This window comes from Magnolia sinica, chromosome 15 (assembly GCF_029962835.1).
Source record: "Magnolia sinica isolate HGM2019 chromosome 15, MsV1, whole genome shotgun sequence".
NCBI lineage: Eukaryota > Viridiplantae > Streptophyta > Magnoliopsida > Magnoliales > Magnoliaceae > Magnolia > Magnolia sinica.
The window spans coordinates 2397031-2422422 of NC_080587.1; the positions used below are offsets into that span (position 1 = coordinate 2397031).

The window sequence follows — 25392 nt, forward strand, 5'->3', positions numbered from 1 at the left end:
TGTTTCCAATGATATGGTCCACCTAGGATCTGTTTCTTATTTTTGGAATCATGCTTTAAAATGATTTGGAAGAAAAGGTTAGGTTAGAGGGCCTGGATAGAGAACATATAGATCAAGGTGGGCCCACGGTAAGGGATGAACCCTCTTTGGTGAAGTCGTACTTAGTGTGGCTCGTGACTCCACCACCATTAGGTGGCTAATGGTCGGTGCTGCGTGGACCTCACCATGATGTATGTGTTTTATCCATGCCATCCATCCATTTTGAAAGATAATTTTAGGTCTAAATCTCAGGTGAACCAGCCCATGCGAAAACAACAGTGATTGAATATTCACCATTAAAGACCTCCTAAGCTCCATTGTAATGGTTATTTGACATCTAACCTGTTGATTAGGTCGTACAGAATTGGATGATATATATATATATATATATATAAAAGCGGAAACGCTCACCTTATGGTCGCACTCCGTAAGGTCGACTGGTGGCAGCACGTTGAACGTCGGATTTGAGTTTGTGAAACCAACGGTTGAGATGTAAGCGCGGATTGAAGGAAGAAAACCGGTGAAACCGATTATGGTAAGGTCGAGCACGTACACGGTTGCTTAAAAGGTTGTTTTACCCTATCCGTCTGGCTCTCTCTCTCTCCCTAAACTGCTGCAAGCGGCCCTCTCTCCCTCAATCCGTCACCAAATGCCCCGTGTAGCCTCTCTCTCTCTTCCCTCTTTCTCCGATGGCGGATTCGATGAGCAGCGACGATGAGCAGGATTACTAATCCGATCGAGACTCCCTCCAAGGAATCGAAAACGACGATGAAGACGATTGCGATTGGCCTTCTCCAAACGTGCCCTCTTGTCAGGTCTGTAACCGCATCAGATTCTTCTCGAGAAGATTGATTTACATTTGAAATCTGGATTCTTCCTAGCTTTGAATCACAATCGTTGGTTTTAGTTTGGTCGGTTGATTCTTTAGATCGTGGATGATGATTGCTCAAAAAATGGATTTTTAGGCCTTTTCTGTTTTTACTATCAGCTGCTGCCGCGGCGGATCCAATCCTATGGAAATTGAGAGAATCGACGGAAGTGGAATATTGATTTCTGTTGTAATGCGTGCAAATTATTTCTATGTGGAAGATTGTTTCTTGGATTGGGTGTGAAATTTGCAAATTGGAATGTGTAGGATTGAAATATGCTCCATATTTTAGGCGGAAAATTGGTTACGTGATGGAATCTTATTCATTTTTGGGGATTTTGATTTTATTGATTGAAGATAGTTCGATTGAAAATATGCCCTTTGAATTGCATGGATGATCTTCGACCTGTTTGACGAATGGGATATTATGAAGTATTACACGATGCTCAATAGAATGAATTGAGTGTTTTCTCCCACAGTAACTTTATAGATAGGCCCACCTTTTGCTGATCTAGACTGTTCACTTGGTGAAGCCTGTGATGGATAGGACATGGTTCAGCAATTTCCTTTGTCGGGTGATCTTAACTGCTTTTATTGGGGCCTGTGAATAGAGAGTTTAAACAACCGTCCACATTCAATGGAGAAAAAAGGAAAACTGTCAATGGTATGGTAGGTATTTCTGTCGCAACCATGCAGGTGGGCCACCTTTCTGTGTTCCATCCCATTCAACTGATGTGTGGCCCATGATGAATGGTTATATATTAAAATTTCAGTTACTACTCCCAGAACCCATGCATAGCCATGCTTTTGTTCCACCTCCAGATAGCCAGATCTGTAACGTTTGGCATTGGCCTTTACAAGCAGAAAATCGGAAACTAATCTCATCTCAACTTTTTCATTGAAGCAGTGTCTCTATGATCAACATGTATGTACCTGTGATGGTGGCCATGAATACCATATTGCTATGGACTGCTTGAATCCTTCCCTTGATGGAGATGCCTGCTGTATGTCCTCCTCACAATTTCCTTGCCTTTTCTCCTCTAGACAGTTAGTCGAGATGGATACTATTCAGGGAAGTAGTAAAGTAGGGAAGATCATTATCCTTCCCTTCAAAGATTCCTTCCCAAACAGGTCTCCACATAGCTATGAATATCTTCCCATATGCACCTTGGAACTTTGTAACATGAAATTGTCAAACATACAAGAGCACCAACCCATTCTCACACTCATGTGATCACTCCAAACTGGGTCCCACCCAGCAAGCTCATATCTACAAGATCCGTGGAATAATTGATCTGATTTTGACAAACTAATCACCCATTTTGGCCACAATGACTTGGATGAATGCTAATAGTATTTACTGATAAGATGATAAATTGCATCTAATTAAGTTTGTGGTCTCCAAGGAACTTTAGCATGTTCTAGTTATCTTCTTGGAATTTTGCACGTTATCACAAAAGAATCACTTTTGGCTGCGCAGGTTATAAATCCACTCCATGTTTTCCCCCTGTGAATTCATCTCCAGACTCTTGGTGTAGTTTCCCATGTTTGATACTGATATAAATTCTTGCAGAGAGAAGACTTGCATAGGGTAATTGACTTGCTAACACTGAGTGAACAACATGCGCAGACTCTACTCATCCAGCACCGTTGGGATGTTGAGAGATTGTTAGCAGTACTCATAGAGAAGGGAAGAGATAGGTTATTTTCTGAGGCATGCGTAATGGTTGTGGAGCAGCAAGGGCTTTCCTCATCGCAGTCATCATCTTCAATTACTTGCAATATCTATATTGAGGATGTTTCCCCATATGCGGTTACAACAATGGACCGCGGCCATTGCTTTTGCAACGATTGTGAGAATTCACCTTCTTATCTACTGTATCTTCAACCATGATTGTAAGAAAAGAATGGTGATGGCTGCTTCCATGAGTAGGATTCTGAATCCTATTCTTGCTGCAGTTTTGTGTGACACCTGGATTCTGGGCAGTTAATCAGGTGTGCCTTACTGTGTGCGTGCCACATCTAATTAAGAAAAATATTTGCGTGCATGTTTCAAGGACAGTGAAACATTCAACTGTTGTTGATTGGTATTTTAAGGTCGTTGAAATTTTGAATAACATTTTCTTTTTTCTAATAACTTCCTTCTCGCTTATGAAATGAATTGAGAAATTTATAAGGTTGAGTTTGAATGCACAGATGAACTGAATTGCAATAATTAGTTATAAGGTTAAGATTTTTTTTAATTTTTTTTTCATTTCTTGAGAATTGATAGGTTTATCATCCCATCCACATGACACATTGCAGGTTTATATATTGATCAGGTCCACACATATAGAAAAATTGCTCACATTTTAAAATAAAAGCCATTAGTCCATGCACTAGAAAAAAAAGAAGAAAAAAACTAATACTATTGGATGAGAATGTTGTTATCTTCAGGAAATATTACAAGTTCATTTTGCTTGTGTCTGCAGGTTCTGGGTACACCTGCTCAAGAAGAAATCAAATGTATGAATTGAAACTACACCAATTTAAATTCCCTCAGATGGTGAAGATTGGCAGATTTGGGATCCTAATCCTAACTGAAACAACTACAAAGCTGTCATTTTAGGGATGTTTATGGTAGCAGCAGGCCTGACTCAAGTTTCAGACCTCGTTTAGTTTAATTTAGTTTTATTAATATTATTATTACCATTTTTGGAAGCTAGTTTCATGGACGAGATAAGGATATGAAAAACAAAATCAAAGTAAATAATATCTGATGGAAGAAATGTTAAAGAGCCAGGTACTGGTGCTAATACTGCACGTGCATATAAATGCATCTTTAGTGTTAAAGAGCCAGGTACTTGTACTAATACTGCCCAACAACATCACCAAAGAGGATACAAGTACCTCTATCTTTCCAATCTACATATCGGGAAAGCGCATCAACACCAATTACTAGAACATTTCGAAGGCCACCCGCTGTGATTAAAAGCAGTACTGTTTAGTTGATAAATCATGAGAAACAGCATAGCAACCCACTTAAGGCAAGGAGCCCTACCCATATTTGGGATTTCTTTTTCTTTTTCTTTCTGGTTCTGTGTTCTTCTTGATGGGATGAAAACAACACTTCAGAGGGAACTGAGATCTTTCCAAATGGGTGGGTTGGGTTTTTAATTTATGTTTTTTACTTTGCTTTGCCTACAAGAGAGTCACCGAATTTTCCAAGAATCTGTTAGACTTGGCACTTTTAAACTGTTTCATGGATTTTGCAGGTATGCTTGACTGTTGCAATTTAAAGTTTCATACTGCAAAATGTGATTTGTGCATTTTAGTTTGATGCCTAGATTTATTTGATACTGAAATAATGAGATTTTATTTTGTTCACTTCCATCAGGTTTTCTGGAGCAGATAGGGAGTGGACTCTCTCAAAGTAATTCAAACAAGGAAACCCCAAACTTACAAAATGCTTTGCCTCTCTCAACAAGCCAAAGATCCTAGTTCTGTTGCTTGGTCATGCATCATGACATGCTCTGTGGTTTGCACCATGCATCATGCATGCTTAAACAAGGAGTGGAGCATAGAGGATTTATTTATTTATTTTTCATGTATTCAGACCATTGTAAACTTATTGTTGTAAATATATATAATTTTTATTATAAAGTTGTACAATAAATATATATAAATCCGTAAGGTAGGGCATGCTTAATGTGCATGTATAAATTTTTGCTGCTGTGCTTTTCTTTCATAAGGAGATGGAAGGGTGGTTGCTGCTGTGGTTTTCTTTGAGAGGGAAGAGTCCCAATCAATCTCTTCTTTAGCTGGGTGTTCCAGTAGTTCTTGATATCATTATCAATACTGCCTGGCAACTGAGCAGCTATGATGGACCACCTGAATTCCGCTATTTCAGCAGTGGATCACACTTCATTGTGTGATAGAACAAGAAGATGGATGGTGTGGATGATAAAACACATGCTTCTGGGTGGCCAGCCCAGAAAGAGTTCAGTTTCACCTATAGCTACGGTTATAATCCGTAGTAATTAATACCGTAGCGATAGGTTTCTAAGATATAGTTACATTTGCAGCTAAAACTAGGACTAGTGCTACGGCTTATAATATCAATAACTATGGCCAAATTCTGTAGCTATTGCCAATGTTAATAATTTATACAATAGTAGTGCTTTTACCATTGCTAGTACATGACCTGATAGACCATAGCCAACACCAGAGAGACAGAGGACCCTAGAGATCTGTATAAATATGCGGTTAGACATGTTCACTGTGGAAACATAACAGTGACATATCTATACAATAACAAGATAACATTTATTGTAATATATTTCCTTTAAGATCCATAAAAGCAGGATCTAAAAAGATGAAAGCTGAAACAAGGCTATGACAATGGAGATCACTGACTCCTTTTCTAATAAAATTCAGATTGATCAAAGAAAATAAAAATGGGACTCATTTCTTCTTATGCTGCTGAATTCCCTTTTCAAGGGCAAAATGCTTCTAAAAATGGGTTGAGGTTAAGTTCGCCTTCAACTAGTTGTAGATAAAGTACAAATTCCAGCAAGCAACTTGAACCACTCTGAGGGCCATTTTCTTGATCTTGTTCATAGCAGAGAATTGCTTCATGCGACTTAGAACTGCAGAATCAAGAGGCTTATCAGGAGCTATACCATCAACCTGAACCCATGGATGGCCTGCAAGAAAACCAACTATACATTAAGCATAGGCAGAAAAAAGAAAAGGACCATCCGGTTTACTAGGAAGGATATGATTTCCAATCTACCCAAAATGACATAACTATCCATAATTTCTGTAAAAGGACGAGGCCACATGAATTTCCATAGAGAAATATTTCAAGGCAGTTAAATGGAAGCACGCATCGCATATCTATTTGCGAGTGTAGCTGCAAGATTGTAATGATGATTTTTTGTTTGCCTTGTTAAGGCATAATGACCAAGGCTTATAAGTTATAAGGTTTCATTATCCTTAAATACTGTGCCAACTAAAGGAAATTTCTGAAGACCACTGAATTTTCTAGATTAAGGACAGTGAGAAGCATGTCCATCATTGGAAGATAACAAAACAGAACGAGAATTGAGAAGTATTTCTGCACTAATAAACAAAACCATAAATATTTCACCATTTTCAAGATCTCTAAATTATAAAACATGATATAGTTATAAAAAAAAAAAAAACACTCACACAGAACTTGATGGGCGGTTAGCCGCTTTTTTGTCTCTAATAAGGATTCTCCTTACTAAATGTTTTGCACTCTCAGAGATACTAGGCCATGGATCTGACAAAAAGTCAAGGTCCCCATTCAAAACCTGTTCAAATATTCCTTGCTCAGATTCTGGATCATCATAGAGAAATGGAAAACAAAGTCAGCCATGGTTGCTGGAATCACCCAAAAACTTGACTCCATATTCATCTGGGTCAAGTTGACTCAAAGACTCAACTTAACTCGACTCAATAGTTAATAAAAATAAATCAAAACTTCTAGAAATACTAAGGAATATTTTAAATAATTGCATATCTTGTAAGTATTGAAAATTTTGAAATAAGAAATGAAAGTCATACTAAGGTTGCTGGTAGGGAGTGTCTTCCTGATATAAAAGTGCATTTAGTGGCAGCTACTTTTTTCAAAGTAGAAGCCATTCTATACGTTAGAATACCTTCTACTTTGTAAGAGAAGCTGCAAGAAGTAGCTTCTAGTGGTGTTATCAAATTCCCTATAAAAGCAGCTTTTTAGTGTTGTAGTTCCCTTACAGTTCAAGGGATTGACATATGTATATGGACTTTTTTTTGTTTGTTACTTCTTTTTTTTTTTTTTGAACATGGAACCAAAGCTCCTGTAACCAAGTTGACTTTTGTTTTTTTTTACTTTTTCTTTTTTGAATATGGAACCAAAGCTCCTGTAACCAAGTTGACTCTGTTTCACTTGAGAGCAAAACAAGTTACCCCTCTGTTCTTTTTCTGCAGCTGAGCCTCAGCCAGAAGTATATATGACTGAATACTGATTTATGGTTGATTTTTCCCCCCTATTTGGACTTCTAGATCTTACTTACACCATTGATTTCTATCAGTTCCCCAACTGCTTGATCAGAAAGAGCATAACGCTGTGGGCCATGGCTAAATGGATTCAATAAACATACAGTTTATCAAGAAAATTCTCGATGATTAGCTGTCATCGGCGCACTAAAACACAAAAGCTACCCCCAAACATACATTGCCCCACTTGCAAACCCATTTGTATTTGTTTTTGTTTCTAAAAGAACAACAAAAACAAAAACAAATACAGATACAAAAAAAAAAAAAAAAAAAAAAACCAAAAACCCAAAAAACAGAAATATGGCAACCATATTGACCTGGTGTCCGAACCACAGAAATATACAGTGCTTTTTCATTGGTGCTTAAGTGCATCCAACACCCTGTCGGACATGATTTGTGCTCGCCTCCACTGCCTTTGCATAGTACATTTGTTTTCTAGTCATAAGATGCATCAAAACAATTTTACTTTTTTAACTCCACCCTTACCTGTTATATGGCTGAAAAATTTATGTACCACCGATTGTGGTACATGTGCTTGAAGGATGCCAATTCTCATTTGTATTGGCTGTTCACATAAACAATGGCCCACCTATTTTGTGGATTGGAGTTGAGTTTTCAATTGGGCATTTACGGTATATAACCCATGTGAGAGATGATAAGTATTAAATGTCCATATGAGACCCACCTTTTTATTAGCTGATTTTTCTAGTATTTGAACAGGGGCTTATGGGCTTGCTGCTTGATATCTTCCTAAATTATTGCCCAAACTCAGAACCTGGATCCAAATCAGCCAGAGTCTGATCCATGCCCATACCCAGAACTTGATCTAGAGCATCTCAATCTGAAAAAAAAAATAAAAAAAATCCAAAAAACAGAGCCAGTAGCCTGTAATGCTCAATCCGAGGTTGAACAGCGTGGTGGTAGGGAATGAGGGAGAGGCGTGGAGGCGGTCGCGGCTGGTGGTACCAATTGAGGGAGAGAAGGAGTGACGGCAGGCGGGTTGTCCCTACTTGTGGTGGTAGGGATTGAAGGAGGGAGAGAGAGGGCTGCACGGCCAGGGTTGCATTGAGAGAGAGAGAGAGAGAGAGAGAGAGAGAGAGAGAGAGAGGCTACACGGGGCGTCTGGTGACTGATTGAGGGAGAGAGGGCTGCTTGCAGAAGTTTAGGGAGAGAAAGAGAGCCGGACGGATAAGGTAAAACAACCTTTTAAGTGACCATGTACGTGCTCAACCTTACCATAACCGGTTTCACCGGTTTTCTTCCTTCGAATTGCGCTTAAATCTCAACCGTTGGTTTCAAAAACTCAAATCCAACATTCAACGTGCTGCCACCAGTCGACCTTACGGAGAGCTACCGTAAGGTCGAGCGTATAGTACCTTTTCCCATATATATATATATATATATATATATATATATATAAGTTTGGTAGGTTGAGCCACTGATTAGTCGGCCGGCCTGATTGTTGGTCCAACTTTTTTGAGAACCCATCATAAGTGATGTGGATCAAAATCTGAACCTTTCATGTGAAGCAGCACCTCGTGAAACCCCCCAGGACCAAGTTTTACTTTGATCTAAAACTTTTATGGGCCATGAAAAATGAAAACAGTTTCCTCCCTTGATTTGCATTTCTCTTTGCTATGGCCCACAAGAATTTTAGATCAGGGTGAAAATTTGTTGTAGAGGGTTTTATGGGATTCCGCATCACATGGACCGTTCAGATTAGACACACATGACATGTGTGAAAAGGTACGCACGTGCGTAGGTGCGCAGGGGAGCAAGCTTGATTCAAAACTTTTGTGCGCCCAAGAAGTTTGTAACGGTGGGTATTCAATTAATACCGTGTGGTCCACTTGAGATTTCTATCAACCTCATTTTTTAGACCATTCATAAAATGATATAGAATAATGGGTGGACGGCATGGATGAAACACATACATCTTAACGGGGCCCACAAAGCAGAGCACGGACGACTTAGTCATTGGCTAGTGGCAGGGGGAGTCTCACCTGATCCCCTCCTCTCCTGTAAGGCCTGCCATCATTTCAATTGTTTTGATTACAGCTTTATTGTCTGCCACGGTGGGTAACAACACATGGGATACTGTTTGACCCGTGTTGCATGATTGAATGGTGGGCTTGAGGCATTTATTTAGGGTTTACTGTTTAGCATACTTGCTTTCTAAGCGGACGCGGTTTATCTAGATTTTCAGACAGGTCATGAGCTCAAAACTGACGCAGATTCAAATCTCAGGTGGACCCCACAAGAGGAAACAGCAGGGATTGCACTATTATAAACATTGCTGGGCTGTAGAGGTTTTCGATCAAGCTAATATTTGTATTTGTGTTTTCATATGGCAAATAAACGTTATAGTGTGCCTTAGGAAGTTTTAAGGGTAGACATTCAATTAAAAATATTTTCCTGTGGTGTGGTCGGCTGAAGATTTGGATTTTCTTTATTTTTTGAATCATAACTAAAATGTGTTAGCAAAATGGATGAAGTGTGTGGATAAAACATATACATTATTGTGGGTCTATAGAGCTTTAATACTACCTGGCTAGCTAGTGTTGAGGTCGCTAGCCAAACCAGCCCTACAAATGGTGGGACCGACCTGGAGATGGAATTGGTCACGAAAATCACACAAGTTCAATAATCCTATCTGATTGGCGATGGCAGTTAAATGGACAGTTAAATAAAATCATATGGGAACCCTCCATCAGTGAGAAAGAGAAAGAGGTGGTACGGGAACCCTCCATCACACATTTTTTTCACATGGCGTGGGACAACCAATCATATGGGTCACCATGTTGTAATTATAAAATCCTCTACATCCAGCAGGTATTATACTGGTTTGTAATTCTGTACATAAAAAATCAGTGATCCACAGCCAAACTAGGCCCCACCAAATAGAAAAGTGGGAAGAGATGCTAATCGTGGGTTTTTGTGTGGCACGGTCATATGTTTTGTCTTTCACCAAACCTGTTAGGAAACTCGAATGGACCACACCGTGTGAACTTAGCAATGCTGGGTGCAATTAATTGTACATTGTCCCTATTCACATGGCCCATGTGAGCTCGTATTTGGCTTGTCTTGTGTAAGGTTGAAATTTTGGTCCTATCTGATAAAATGTCATGGTAAAATGGATGGACCCATGCATACTAGTGGCCACTCAAAGCTTCAATCCATTCGCAGCTCGAGAGGGGAGGGGAGAACGATGCAACCCACATCCAAAACAATGATTCCTAGCTGATGGACCATGTAACTCTTACGTTCCTGCCAAAGCCCTTGTCGGGAAATTGGTTCAACCGTGATGTTTGTGAGAAATTGATGTAGAGCGGGTCGTGGACACTTTCATATCTAGGATGGACCAAAGAAGGCCCGATCGGAGGCGGAGGTGATCCGTACCGTTAGAACCTTACAACAGGCATATCTCGCAACCGGGAATGACCTACTTAATGTACCATATATGATTTTGGGGTAGGAAAAGTTACTTTAGCCAACCGAATTTGTGAGAATCCATCATATCAATAGTTGAAAATCCATTTTATTTCCATTTTTACTATTTATAGTAAGTTTTAGTTTGTTTATAACCCTTCATCTTTTGATCTTTAGGAGTTGTGTCCAACATGAAAAGAGCTTAGAAAAATTAGGAGAATAATGTGGTTAAGACAAATAGGACACTATAAATGGTAAATTTACTATTTAGAGAGTAAGTTATGAATTTTTTAGAATATTATTTCTATTTTCTTGCTTTTTCAAGTTATGAATTTTATAGAATATTATTTTTATTTTCTTGTTTTTTCTTCATAAATTCGAGAAGTCTCAATGAGAGTCTAGAAATGCCATGTGGATTCGAATTAGTTATCCTTGAGGAAGACGGTGATGGACCTCATAACATTTATCCCTGCGCTAAAAATTCACTTTGTCCATCTATTTTGTGAGCTCATTTCAAAACATAAGACCAAAAATTAGCCAAATCCAAGACTCAAGTGAGCTGAAATGTGAGAATTGAACATTCATAGTTAAAATATGCATGGGGCCATGGAAGTCTTCAATCAAGATAACATTTGTGTTTTCAGTTCACCCCATTAGAAATGAGGTTATGAACGGTATGGATGGCATAATGACGCAAGGATGAACATGATGAGGTCGAGCATCGTCTTCCTCAAGAAGATAACTACTCCAAATTCACAGAGGTTCTCTGGACTCCTCATGGAGACTGAATCTACGAGAAAAAGAAATAGAAATAATTTTAAGATATATGAAAGGAAACTTCTTGATTGATTGAAATAAATGAGTTCACAACCCTTTAAATAGGGATACCAAGTGATATGAGAGAAATCAAAAGCAAAATAAAATTAAAACTCCTAGAAATTCGTAACTTATTATAAATAGTAAATTTACTTTTTATAGTAAGTTTTCTATGTGACTTACCCATGTTATTTTCCTAATTATTCTAAGAACCTTTCATAACTACTCTTAAAGCCCAACGGATGAAGAGTTATAATCAAATTAAAACTTACTATTTATAGTAAAAATGAAAATAAATATGAAATTTGACCTTCGATACGATGAAATCTCGAAAATTTGGCTCGTCCTACCCCAAAATCATATATAACATGTCGAGTAACTCGTTTCAGTTTGTCAGACATGCTTGTTTTAAGGTTTCGATGGTATTAATGACTTTTATTTCTAACGAGGCTTTCTCTCATCCATCCATCTTGGACATGAAAGTGTCCCCCGCTCCACATCACATAAAAACATCATTGTGGACCAGGAGGTTCTAACGGTAATAATTTCCCAATCCAACTTTTCCTTTTAGTGCAGTGCAGCACACACACTTAGCTGTGGTTCAGTTTAATTTGTGCATATCCTAAAACAATCTCGACAAATAAACGGACGGAATGATTTTATCACAAACATCATGATTGCCCCACCTTGGTTAACTTCCTGCATGAGGCTTTTTCAGCAAAACCGCGTCATTTTGGACACATACAACATGGTGGACCTTACGGAGTTTCAATAGTTCATGTACCATGCTTTGATGCTGACTGCATAAAAGCAGAGTTGTTGCCGTAAAAGAAGCGCCTGGAATGCACTTTAATCTAAGCCGTTCTTTTTGGGGCATAATCTCAATGACGTTAGATAAGGGTTTTTTTTTTTTTAATAACAAATTTACCGAATCTTAACCCACCATGTTAACTATAATTGCAAGTGCAAAAGTTTTCAAAGCCACTCGGTACTGTATATGTTGAAATCGAATTTGGTAGCAAGTAAATTCCGTTGGGCCCACTGTGAATGTATGTGATTTATCTACACCACCCATCCATTTTTCATATCATTTTAGCTCTTGAGCTCAAATTTCAACTATAAGCTAAAGTGGTCCATACCACATGAAACAGTAGGAGTATTGATATCCACCGTTGAAACCTTCATAAGGCCTACAGCAATATTTATTTGTCATCCAACATGTTCATAAGATCACATATGTCATGGATGAAGGTAAAAAACCAAATATCAGCTTGATCTAAGCATTCTATACCCCCTGTAAGTTTTCAACAGTAGAAATTTCAATCATACTGTTTCGTTGAATGAAGCTTAAATAAGGCCGCAATATGCTTGATTTTTTTGTTTAAGATAAAATACATAAATGACAGTGGGTAATAGAGTTTACCCTGTACGCTTGTTGTACTCAGTACTCAATCCGCTTTAACGAAGCTTGAGTGACAGGAACCCACTTTTCCTTAAAATTTGAATTTAAAAAATAAAATTAAATTTTAAAAAAATAATCAGTAGCCAATCCATTTCCGTACGTATTACAGATTTTTCATATCCTCGGTAGGCCCATCCTCGCTGGAGTTCCACCGGGATGCAGATTGGGTACGGTCTCTCCCTAGCTTGGCGCCTCTGAAGGGGCACGGTAATGTATGGATTTCATCTCCACCGTCTATTCATCTTAACGTATCAGTTTATAATATAAGCTCAAAAATGAGATAGATTGAAAAATCAACTGGACCACATCACAGGAAGCTGTGGGATAATTATGTCCATTGATGAAATTATCCTAGAGCTCACGTAAATGTTATTTGCCATCTATTCTTTCCATAGGATCATAAAGGCCCGGATGAAGGGAAAACAGAAACATCCGTACTAAAGTTTTCAACGGTTGGTGTTAAGTACCCAATGTGTCAATGTGTGGTCCACTTGAGCCTTGGATCCGTATTATTTTATAAATGATACCCTAAAAGTCTAAAATGATATTTAAAATGAATGGACGGTGTGGTTAAAACCCATGCATGACGGTGGCCCTCATATCCCCGCACGTGTCGGGCGGGAGTCCGTGGGGAAGGACGGTTAGTATCCCATCCGTGTCACCATGCTGCAGTTTTTCAAAGGGAAGCGGATTGGCTGGTTCACCACACACTATCTAGCTCCTGTATCGACATAAGCAAGATCTGTGGATCTCATCATGAGGTATGAGGGATTCATCTAAACCCTTATGGGTGTCACGGAAGTTTTGAATCAATATGGTATTTGTTTCCGCTCTTCATCCAGGTCTTTTTAATCTTATGAATAGATTGGGTGAAAAATAAATATTACATTGGTCCCTACTAATGTTTTAACAGTGAAAATCATTATCTGCTATTTCTGGTGTGGTCCATTAGATTTTTAAATATGATTCAACTTTTAAATCATGATCTAAAATAAAGCAGATCAAAGGTTCAAATTGAACCACGCGGACAAAGCAATGGTGATAATAACATCCACCGTTGAAACCTTCCTAAAGTCCATCTTCATGTGTATTTTCCATCCAACTTGTCAACAAGGCACATAGGCGACATACAAATATCAGCTTGATCCAGATCGCGAGAAATTTTTAGCGGTGATAGATTAATTCCCACTGTGTGGTCCATATAAGAGTTGGATCTGCCTCATTTTTAGGCTTATACACTAAAAGAACATGAAAAAAATAAATGGACAGTATAGATAAACCAATACATAACAGTGGGCTCCTCGTAGCACCGACTTGTTTCAAGCCTGGTACAGCCGAGCAGGTAACCGATACGCCTTCCCTTTGAAAGCCTGTGGTTGCAGGGACAGATGCTTTTCCCCACCAGGAAAAGACTATTTGCAGCTGTATGTACGATTGTCTCAGTGACGTTGATGTAGCACACGAAAAATCAATGGCTTATATCTGCCAGGCTCCTCTCCCCTGTGATGAATGACGGGCCTGCACATCCATTACGATTACATGATGCCTTAATGTTCTCTTGTGATCGAGGGAGGGTTTGTTAACTGAGTAAATTCTGTGGGGCACACTAATGTATATATTTTATCACCCTTGTTTATGTGTTTTTCCGGCTCATTTTAGGCAATTCTTCATGTGCTTGTCTAGCTCTTTTCAGGGCAACACCCTAAAAATGTAAGGCATCGATTGGGTACAGGCCTAGCTAGAGACTAATGGTCCTGAAAGGGGCTCCATGGGCCCACGGTGTTATATGTGTCTGATCCACTTTGTTCATCTATTTTGACATATCATTTTGGGGCATGAGCTCATAAAGGAGGCAGACTTAAGGCTTCAGTGGACCACACCACAAGAAGCATTGGTAATAGTAACATCCACCCTTGAAACCTTTCCAAAGGCCTACCATGATGTTTATTTGCCATAAAACCTGTTCATAAGGTCACGTGGACTTGGATGAAGGGAAAACATAAATATCAGCTTAATCTAAAACTTTTGTAGCCTTGAGAGGTTTTTAATGATAATTGTTCAATCTCTACTATGTTTTTTTCCCATTGTATACTTAAGCCTTCGATCTGCTTCATTTTTAAGACCATGCCCTAAAATGATCTATTTTAATGTAATATAACACATATCAAGGTTAGCCCAACAGAGCTCCTGCCAGCACTCACCATCTCTAGCTAGCCCTGATGCATGAGGATAGTACGGATCGGCCCAAAATTGTAGCATAATCATTATTCGAAGCTCAATAAAACCACACCATAGGAGATAGTGTTTTGCATCTACCGAAGTTTTGGATTAAGTTGATATTTATTTTCCCTTCATCCATATTCCCATAACCTTGTGATCATCTTGGATGATAAATAAACATCACTATGGGCCATTGGAAGGCTCCAACAATGGACACCATCATCCCCGTTGTTTCCTGTGCTGTGGTCCATTTGAGATTCGGATATGCTTTAATTTTGGGCTCTTTCCCTAAAATAATCTGGACAACAAAATAGATGGCATGGATAATTATATATTGATCATGATGGGCCGCGCAGAATTTGCTCAGTACCCCATTACTAGAGTTTGGACCCAAACCAAGATAGTTGAAAAGCTCACTTTGAATTAATTTAAAAACACTGGGCTTAGATTGAATCAAATAGAAATTCAAACTAAACCAAGCCTCAAAAGTCAAGTTGGTTTAAAAAACAAACCAAGCTCATACTAGGGTAGTACAAGGTCAGCTTTGCTAGAAGCTTGGCTTGATTAAGATTGATTTTTTTGGACTAGTAGATTGTGTGCGCATTATTTCCTAATGGGGTAATCCAATTGAGCTTTGGACATGATTCAGTTTTGGGATCATGTCCTAAAATGATAGGTAAAAACAAATGGGTAGCATGGAAAATACATATACAAGACAAGGTAGATAATACATAATATTTGTGTTTGTATTTTCCCTTCATCCGGGTCCATGTGTCACCGTGTGCCTTAAGAAGTTTTAATGATGGATGTTCAATTAAGAATATTTTCCTATGGTGTGATCCACCTTAGATTTGGATCTTCTTCAGTTTTTGGATCATATCCTAAAATGTGCAAGCAAAATGAATGAACGGCATGGATAAAACATATATATCATAGTGGAGTACATAGAGCTTTGACACTACCTGGCTGGCTCGTGTTGAGGTCACTAGCCAAATGGCGTCCTAACCCTATAAATGGTGCGATCGAACTGGAGATGGAATTTGGCACGAAAATTGTTATATTTTGTTTTAAAATAATATTAAAATTTTTAATTTTCAAAATTTGGGCAATTTCCCTCCATATTTGAAAAGTTATGGTACTTTTTTGTTGTGGGTTTTGTCTCACATTGGATTTGACAAAGTAAACTATTTTGTATATAAGATAGTCTTTTTACCTAGGGCTTGAGCCCCTTTTAGGGGGCATGTGAATTTGGTCCTGTGGGGGGCTATGCCAATAGCTCTAATTTATGTCATTGACCACACACGCGCACATGCGCCGAGCTGAGCCGAGCCGTGTCGTGTCGTGTCGTGCTATGCCGAGCCGAGTCGAGTTCGAGTCCGTGTCCGTGTCCATGTCAGCGTGCACGTGCGCGTGCGCAACGGGACGAGACGGGACAAGACGGGTTGGGCTGGGCATGGGCGTGGGCGCGGGTGCGGTGTGAGTGTACTCGCGTGGGTGTGTGTGTATGAGTACTCGCGGGACTTTATTTACGAAAATGTACTTGTACTTATGCCTTTTCATTTTAAAGTCTATATAAAGACTTCCGATTCCAGTTTCGATATACGAAATTATTATCTCTCTTATAAAACTATATCTGATACGATTTTAAGAATTTTACTGAGTTCATTGCTGAGTCAACTCAGCACTTTCGGATTAAACTGCAAGTGGTTCGAGCCCGTGTACAGTGAGTGCACTGCTGGGACCGGGTCATAATTGTTGTATCCTGGAGATCGATTGCTCTGGAAACCTGTTGCACTTGGGACGCTGTCCAAGGGGAGCAAATTCGATTTCAAGCCGAGTGACTTAGTCACACCTCGACTCAATTCAATAAGTTCTTCTTTCTCAAAATTTTATTTTTCTTTTTTGGTTCTTGATTTTAATAGTCTATTTAATTCAACAAATTTTCTAACAATCTTAAAATCGAATTTTGTTGAATTACATAGACTATTGCTACAGTAACAGTAAATGCTTCTGCTGAGTTAGCCAAAATCAAACCGTTCGCTCGACAATCATTTAAACGGTGGAAACAAAAATTGATGTTCGTTCTAACCACCCTGAAAGTTTCATACATTTTATCTGAATCATTTACTATAGATCCAGCAAATCAAACTGAAGTAACAAATGAAAATAATTGTAAAAACTATATTCTAAACTCTTTATCCAACGAACTATATGATGTGTATGCTTCTTACGTGTCTGCTAAAGACATATGGACTGCTTTGGAAAAGAAATACATATTAGAAGATGCAAGCATTAAGAAACATGCAATTGCTAATTTCCTTCACTATGAAATGACAGATGATATACCTGTCACAAATCAGATTCACGATTTTCAAAGTCTAGTTCACGAACTATCGACAGAAGGAATTAAGTTGGATGAAGTGTTTCTATTAGGAGCACTAACAGAAAAGTTACCGCCCTCCTAGAAAGAATATAAGAATAGAATGAAGCATAAAAAGAACGGTGTTTCTTTGGAAACCACTATCGTACACATACGAATAGAGGAGGCTAATAGAATCATGGACCAAAAAGAAAATAAAAATGAGATAGATTCAAAAGCGAATCTTTTGGAATCAAGTCGGACAAATAATAAGAAAAAGGGCAACTATCATAACTGTGGCAAACCTGGACATTATGCAAATGAATGCAGGCTCAAAAAGAAGAATGCAAACAATTAATTCAAGAAAAAGGGAAACTGCTACAACTGTGGAAAGCCTGGGCATCATGTTAAAACCTGCAGGCTTAAGAAAAACAAAGATAAGCCGCAGACTAATCTTATAGAAACAGGCAATGAGTCTGATATGGTAGTAGCTGTGGTGTCAGAAGTCTTCCTTATAAACAACTTGGAGTGGGTGCTAGATACTGGTGTAACTAAGCACGTATGCAAGGATCGTAGCATGTTTACCTCCTACTAAGAATCAAGAGATGATGAACAGGTGTTCATGGGTAATGCTAAAACGTCTCCAGTTGTATGGAAAGAGAAAGTACTTCTGAAACTCACTTCTTGAAAGATTCTAATGTTGAATGATGTCCTATCCTATATGTGCCTGATATTAAGTCTCTGGTTCACTCCTCAATAAGGCTGGTGTTAAGTTAGTATTTGATTCAGATAAGCTTGTAGTGACTAAAAATGGAACCTTTGTTGGTAAGGGGTACAGTAGCGATGGTTTATTCATTATAAATGTATCCAATGATAATAATAAGAAGACATTCAGTTCTGTTTATATCGTTGAACCTTTTTATCTATAACATAATATATTAGGTCATGTGAATATAGCATCTTTAAAAAAAATAAAAAGATTAGGTTTATTACCTAGTATATCTAATGAAGAATTCGACAAATGTGAAACATGTGTCGAATCAAAATTCATTAGAAAACCTTTTAAATAAATAGAAAGATCATCTATTCTATTAGAGTTAATACACAGTAACTTAGGTGATTTTAGAAATCACATGTCTAGAGGTGGAAAAATATATTATATAACTTTTGTAGATGACTACTCTAGGTTCACTAGAGTATATTTGTTAAGAAACAAAGATGAAGCTTTAAATGCTTTTTCTAAATACAAAATTGAAGTTGAAAATCAGTTAAATATAAAAATTAAAAGACTTAGAACAGATAGAGGAGGTGAATATGAATCTTCTCAATTTAGAGAATTATGTGAAAAGAATGGAATAGTTCACGAAACTACAGCTCCTTATACACCAAAACAGAATGGAATAATAGAGCGTAAGAATAGAACTCTAAAAGAGATGATGAATACCATGTTAAATAGTTCAGGCTTACCCTCAAATATGTGGGGAGAAGCAATTTTATCTGCTTATTATATTCAAAATAGGATTCCTTCTAAATCTTCTGAACAAACACCATATGAACTTTGGAAGAATCATGTTCCTAATTACAAATATATTAAAGTGTGGGGGTGTCTTGCTAAAGTAGGATTACCTGAAACTAAGAAAAGAAAATTAGGTCCTAAAACGACCGACTGTGTATTTGTAGGTTACGCGCAAAATAGTGCGGCCTATAAGTTTCTAATTTTAAAAACTAAGGATAATATTCTAAATCCTAATACAATTATAGAAGCTAGGGATGCAGAATTCTTTGAGAACGTATTCCCTATGAAATTTAAATCTATAGGAATAAAGGAAGTCAATGAATCAGATATTGCGTCTACTAGTAAAAATGCTTACGAGAAAGTAGTAAAAGAAATACAACCAAGAAAAAGTACTAGGATTAGAAGAGAAACTAACTTAGGAGATGGTTTTTTCACCTTCTTAGTAGAAGATGATCCTACAACGTATATTGAAGTAATTAACTCTCCAGATGCAACCTTTTGGAAGGAAGCAATAAATGATGAGTTAGAATCTATTATATCTAATAACACTTGGGAACTTGTAGACCTACCACTTGGAAACAAACCAATAAGCTGTAAATGAGTGTTCAGAAAGAAACTAAAACTAGATGGAACTATTGATAAGTTTAAAACTAGGTTGGTAGCGAAAGGCTTTAAACAAAAGGAAGGAATAGATTACTTTGATACATATTCCCCTGTAACTAGGATTACAACTGTTGGAGTCTTAATAGTGATAACCTCCATATATAAACTGGTGGTACACCAGATAGACGTTAAGACGACTTTCTTAAATGGAGACTTAGAAGAAGAAATAATATATGGAGCAACCTGAGGGTTATAAAATATCAGGTAAAGAAAATAAAGTATGTAAACTATTAAATCACTATATGGTTTAAAACAGGCTCCTAAACAATGGCATAAAAATTTTGATGGTGTTTTAAAATCAAATGGTTATCATATAAATGATGTAGATAGATGTGTATATAGTAAAATTTCTAGAAATGATTATGTTATTATATGCCTTTATATTGATGAAATGCTTATTTTTAGAACTAATATTAAATTAGTTAATACAACTAAGAAATTCTTGTTATCTAAGTTTGAAATGAAAGACTTAGGAGAGGCTAGTGTAATCTTAGGTATTGAAGTAACCAGGAAAAATGTTGTTATTATATTATCATAATCTCATTACATTGAGAAGATATTGAGAAAGTTTAACCATTTTGATTGTTTATCTGTCAGTACTCCTTATGATTATAGTGTGACTCTCATGAAGAATATAGAAAATAGTGTGTCTCAATTGAAATATTCCAGAATAATTGGTAGCCTTATGTATCTAACAAACTGCACTAGACCAGACATAGTTTTTGCAGTAGGAAGGCTAAGTAGATGTACACATAACCCTTGAAAAGAGCATTGGAATGCCTTGTCTAGGATTTTGAGATACCTAAAAGGCAGTATGACCTATGGTTTACATTATACCGGTTATTCTGCTGTATTAAAAGGATATAATGATGCTAACTGGATCAGTGATTCAGATGAGACAAAATTTACAAGTGGATATGTCTTCACTTTGGGTGGAGGAGTAGTCTCCTAGAAGTCTACCAAGCAAACATGTATCGCTCGGTCAACTATGAAATCCGAGTTTATTGCCTTAGAAAATGCTGGATCAGAAGCCGAGTGACTTAGAAATCTCTTAACTGATATACCATTGTGGCCAAAGCCTGTATCGGCCGTGTCTATTCATTGTGACTGTCAAGTAGCTATAGTAAAAGCCAAGAGTAAAATATATAATGAAAAAAACAAGTATATTAGACTCAGACATAATATAGTGAAACATATGTTGCATGATAGATTCATATCTATTGACTTTGTGAGGTCAGAAAAGAATCTAGCAGATCCTCTAACCAAAGGACTATCTAAAAGGTTAGTCAATGATACATCGAAGGGAATGAGGCTGAGCCTAATATATGAGTTGCCAGTATCGGCAACCCAACCTATACAAGTGGAGATCCCATGAGATAAGTTCAATGGGTAAACAACATGACATGAGGTAGACGATTGTACTGAGTTATATGAGCCCCTTCTATGGTGTACAGTGCGAGCAACAACACAGAAGGATGAGTTTTTAGAACTCTTAATGGATTCATAGTCATATATTTGGTGGTGTATACAGTTGCTGCATACACTTGATGAAATTCACCTATATGGGTGTGGAGGTGGAGGCCGCTTCCTATGAGAATCTAGGCCAATTTTCTAGAGCACTCATGAAATTCAGGTAATGATGTATGGTCGAAACGCACCGAATCACAAAATCACTTGCAGAGGAAGAGTTGTGTGAGTGGCATGTACTTGCGATCTACATTAAAAGGATTCAGGTTCAAGACTATGGTGTCACCTAATTCCTATAGACCTGTCTTGCTTACTCTAATGTCGGTTCAAGTCTATGGTGACACCGACACCATTGCACAACTATTACGCTTTAATCTGAAAAAGTTTTATTTTAAAACATGTAAAACATGTGGGGGATTGTTATATTTTGTTTTAAAATAATATTAAAAATTTGAATTTTCAAATTTTTGAAAATTTTCCTCCATATTTGAAAAGTTATGGTACTTTTTTGTTGTGGGTTTTGTCCCACATCGGATTTGACAAAGTAAACTATCTTGTATATAAGATAGTCTTTTTGCCTAGGGCTTAAGCCCCTTTCAGAGGGCATGTGAATTTGGTCCTGTGGGGGGCTATGCTAATAACTCTAATTTATGCAATTGACCACACGCGCGCGCGTGCGCCGAGCCAAGACGTGCCGTGCCAAGCCGAGCTGAGTCCGTGTCCATGTCCGTGTGCATGTGCGCGTGCGCATGCGGGACGGGACGAGACGGGCTGGGCTGGGCTGGGCGTGGGCGCGAGTGCGGGTGCGGGTGCGGGTGTGGTGTGGGTGTACTCGCGTGGGTGTGTGTATAGGTACTCGCGAGACTTTATTTGCGAGAATATACTCGCACTTGCGCCTTTTCGTTTTAAACAAAAGAGATGCATCCCTTTCGGTTGGTCGCCCCTGTTGGGTTTAAACCCAACGAACCTAACCTTTTGTAAAAGGTGCTTATGCACCACTTCGGAGTTTATATAAAGACTTCCGATTCCAGTTTTGATATACGAAATTATTATCTTTCTTATAAAACTATCTCTGATACGATTTTAAGAAATTGACTGAGTTCATTGCTGAGTCAACTCAGTACTTTCGGATTAAACTACAAGTGGTTCGAGCCCGTGTACACAGAGTGCACCGCTGGGACTGGGTCATAGTCATTGTATCCTGGAGGTCGATTGCTCTGGAAACCTGTTACACTTGGGACGCTATCCAAGGGGAGCAAATTCGATTTCAAGCCGAGTGACTCAGTCACGCCTCGACTCAATTCAATAAGTTCTTTTTTCTCAAAATTTTATTTTCCTTTTTTGATTCTCGATTTTAATAGTCTATGTAATTCAACAAATTTTTCAACAAAAATCACACCAGTTAAATAACCCTGTTTGATTGGCAATGGCCATCCAATGAAGGTTAGATGAGAGAGAGAGAGAGAGAGAGAGAGAGAGAGAGAGAGAGAGAGAGAGTAGGAGGAGGAGAGGTACAAGGACCCTCCATCACATGTTTTTTACACGTGGCGTGAAGCACCAAATTATATGGGGCCACCATGTTGTAATTATAAAATCCTCTCCAACCCGTGGGTTTTATACCGGATTTTAATTCGGTTGATAAAAAGTCAGTGATCCACAGCCAACGTAGGCCTCACCAAATGGAAAAGTAGGAAGAGATGCTAATAGTTGGTTTTTGTGTCACCATCATGTGTTTTGTCTTTCACCAAACCTAGCCAGGTAATAAACTCGGATAGACCACACCATGTGAACTTAGCAATGCTGGGTGCAATTGTACATCGTCCCTGTCCATATGGCCCATGTGAGCTTGCATTAGGGGAAAACGGATTGGCTACTCCCCCTGCCACCAGGATGGTGGATGTGGTCAGTGTTCTGTGGGCCCCACCATGATGTATGTGTTTCATCCATTCCGTTAATCCATTTTTACAGATCATTTTAGGGCTTGATACAAAAAATGAGAGGGATATAAATCTCAGGTGGACCACACCACAGGAAAACAATAGTAATTGGATATGGATCATTAAAATCCTCCTAAGGCCTACTCAACTATTTATTTGACATCTAATATGTTTATTAAGTCATACAGGCACAATGACGGAAAAACCAAAAATCAGCTTGATCCACTACTTTTATGCCCCCAAAAAGTTTTTAACTCCTTATAACGTGGTTCACTTTAGATTGGGATATACCTCCCTTCTGGTCTCATAACATAAAATAATCCAGAAAAATAGATTGGTGGCATGGTTGAAACACATATACTATGGTAGGGATCACAGAGCACCGACCATCAGCCATTGGTGGGTGGCTTGGGAGTAGCTGATCCGTTGCCGCATTCGGACTTGTCTTGTATATGGTTAAAATTTTAGTCCTATCTTATAAAATGCCACAGAAAATAGATATATGGTGTAGATGATATCGATACATCATGGTGGCCACTCAAAGCTCCTGCCTGTTCCCAGCATTAGACAGCCGGGGAAATGATGATATGCAGCCTATGGCATGAAGTTGGGGCCACACTGATGTTTGTGAGAAATCTACTCCGTTCATCTGTTTTGGGAGCTCATTTAGTCCATGAGTCTAAAAATGAGCCGAATCTCAGAATCTAGTGAGCTGAAAATGTAAGGACTGAATGTCCACAGTTGAAATATTCGTTGGAGCCATGGATATGCTTCAATTTTGATCCTAACTCCTTAAATGAGCTTGAAAACAATGTATGGACAGCCTGGATAAACTCCGTGCATTCACGGTGGCCCAACTGGGTTTACTCATCGTGATAAAAGCGTACTAAGTAACTCATTCATAAATGAGGTTACGAATGATAGTGATGGCGTATAAATATCACTGTGACCCAAGGAGATTTCAATGGTAGTAATTTCCCTGTCCACCTTCTCCATCGTGCAGCCCACCTGGATCTTGGAATGGCTCATTTTTATCCGCATATCCGATCATAACCTTAGAAAATAGATGAATGGGTGAATTTATCACCGACATCACGGTGGGACCCACCTATGTGAACCTCTTGGCGAAGGCTTTGGCAGAAATACCGCGTCCCTTTTGGACATATACAACGTGGTGGACCCCACGGAACTTGGGTGATTCACGTGCAATGCTTTGACGCTGACTACGTAAAAGTAGGGTTGCTGCATTAAAAGAATCGCCTGAAATGCAGTTCAATCCAAGCCGTCCGTTTTTCAGACGGAATGACAACTTTATTCATTATATATATATATGGAAAAGGTACTATGCGTCTTCACCTCACCTCGTGATAAGCTCTCGTGAGGTCAAGCTGTGTGGGCCCCACCATGATGCGTGTCAACCATCAACATCGTGCATTTGATGGGTTCCCTCTGAATTATGGGATATCCCAAAAATCAACCGTATACGAAACTTAGGTGGGCCATACCATCTAAAATCATGTGAAGACATCGTTAAAACATATAAAAACACTTGGTGGGGCCCACCTAAGTTTTGAGTGCTGTTGAAACTTAGTCTAAACCCTCATCCAAGTGGGACACACATAATGGATGGACTGGATTTGCAAACCACATCTTGGTGGGCCCAAAAATGATTATGAATGTTTTAATGGTGCACGGCCCCTCCTCACTTCTGTATGTGGTGTGGCCCACAAAAGTCACGGATTGACTTGATTTTTGATACCTAGGGCCATGATGAAATGGTTCATCTGACTGATGGGTTAGATTTTTGAAACACATCACGGTAGGGCCCACACAGCTCAACCTCATGGAACGGTCAGCTCAAACGCATATACCTTTTCCATATATATATATATATATACACACACACGGGGAAATGGTATTACAAGGTCGACCTTACCGAACTTTGCATGAGGTCGAGCAGTGTGGGCCCCACCATGATGTGTGTCAAACATCAACACCATCAGCCAGATGGATCCCTCTGGGTTTTGGGACATCCCAAAAATAAACAGTACAAGTAGCTCAAATGGACAATACAACCTAAAACATTGTCAAGACATGCTTTGAATATATAAAATCACTTGGTGGGGCTCACATGAGTTTTGGATGTGGTTAAAACTTTTTTTAACCCCTCATCCAAGTGTGATATATACAATGGATGGGCTGGATTTGTAAAATACATCTAATTGAGCTTAATAAATGATTATGAAATTTTTAATAGGAAATGACCCCTCTCAACTGTTGTATGTTGTGTGTCTTACCTAATTCATAGATTATCTTATTTTTAAGCCTGTGGACCACCATGGAATGGTATACATCTTACCGATGGTGTTGATTTTCAACACAAATTACGTGGCCCACACTGCTCGACCTCATGGGAAGTTAGCATGAGGTAGACCTCGCATGCTGTATATATTTGCAAAGAGCGTAAGTTTTCAAAGCCACTCAGTGCCGTATGTACTACAGATTTTTCATATCGTCAGTGGTCCCATTCTCGCTGGACTTCCGCTGGCAGGCGTAATGGTGCCACCTGTTCCT

The 25392-nt window shown here is 38.6% G+C and overlaps 2 long non-coding RNA genes across 2 annotated transcripts; one reads left to right on the forward strand and one right to left on the reverse strand.

Annotated features, from left to right (window-relative positions):
* Window positions 1-490: 490 nt before the first annotated feature.
* On the forward strand, window positions 491-4601 carry LOC131227218 (uncharacterized). The gene is made up of 2 exons (XR_009162113.1): window positions 491-854; window positions 4284-4601. It is a non-coding gene; the product is annotated as an uncharacterized LOC131227218 (long non-coding RNA).
* Window positions 4602-5193: 592 nt separating this feature from the next.
* Window positions 5194-6152, reverse strand: LOC131227219 (uncharacterized). Its single transcript, XR_009162114.1, has 2 exons — window positions 6101-6152; window positions 5194-5592 (listed from the first exon to the last, which is right to left on the reverse strand). It is a non-coding gene; the product is annotated as an uncharacterized LOC131227219 (long non-coding RNA).
* Between the last annotated feature and the right edge of the window lie 19240 nt (window positions 6153-25392).